Source organism: Arachis ipaensis, chromosome B05, assembly GCF_000816755.2.
Source record: "Arachis ipaensis cultivar K30076 chromosome B05, Araip1.1, whole genome shotgun sequence".
Classification (NCBI taxonomy): domain Eukaryota; kingdom Viridiplantae; phylum Streptophyta; class Magnoliopsida; order Fabales; family Fabaceae; genus Arachis; species Arachis ipaensis.
The window spans coordinates 117069165-117069874 of record NC_029789.2 but is presented as its reverse complement, the minus strand read 5'-3'; the positions used below and the strand labels follow the sequence as shown (position 1 = coordinate 117069874).

At 25.8% G+C, this 710-nt stretch overlaps 1 protein-coding gene across 1 annotated transcript in view; it reads left to right on the top strand.

Moving 5' to 3' along the window:
* LOC107643883 (2-alkenal reductase (NADP(+)-dependent)-like) overlaps nucleotides 1-710 on the top strand; it is a 16835-nt gene that overhangs the window by 13254 nt on the left and 2871 nt on the right. The gene's annotated exons all lie outside the window — the stretch shown is intronic.

The window sequence follows — 710 nt, the reverse complement described above, 5'->3', positions numbered from 1 at the left end:
TCCAGCGTTAGGTACTTGGTCTTTGCAAAGGGAGAGAAGAGAGTTTTGTTTAAGGACAGGTAAAGGGAAAAGGTAGGTTTTTTTTAGAGTAAAGTATTATTTTGGTCTCCAACATTTGAATCAAGTCCTAATTTAGTTTCTAACATTTTAAAAGTTTTATTTCAGTCTCAAAAAATTTCAAACATTTTATTTTAGTTCCAAAAAGTTTTAAGCAATTCAATGTTGTCTCACTAGTAAATTTGATATGAACAATTAGCATATTTAAGAGATAATAATGTTTGATTTTAGTACATAAATAAAATTGATCTATCAATGATTACCAACGTAAAAGTTTTTCTTTGATTATGGAACGTTGATGATTGATTGATAGGATTAGGAATTTTATTACAAAAAGGATATTGAAAAGAGAAAGTGTTATAAGAAGGTTTTGATTACATTTCTTTAACATAAGGAAAAAGATATGACTTAACAATAACGTTGTTAACATTTACGTCATTCACTGATTAATTATTCGTGCAAATTTAATGGTAGGATAACACTGAACTCTTTAAAACTTTTTAGGACAAAAATAGGATGTTTGAAATATTAGAAATCAAATTAAAATATGACCAAAATATTGGAGGACCAAAATAGTATTTTACTTTTTCTTAATAAAAGATTCTATGAAGAGTTTTAATAAAAAGAACATGTGATACTATTGTGTATTAAAA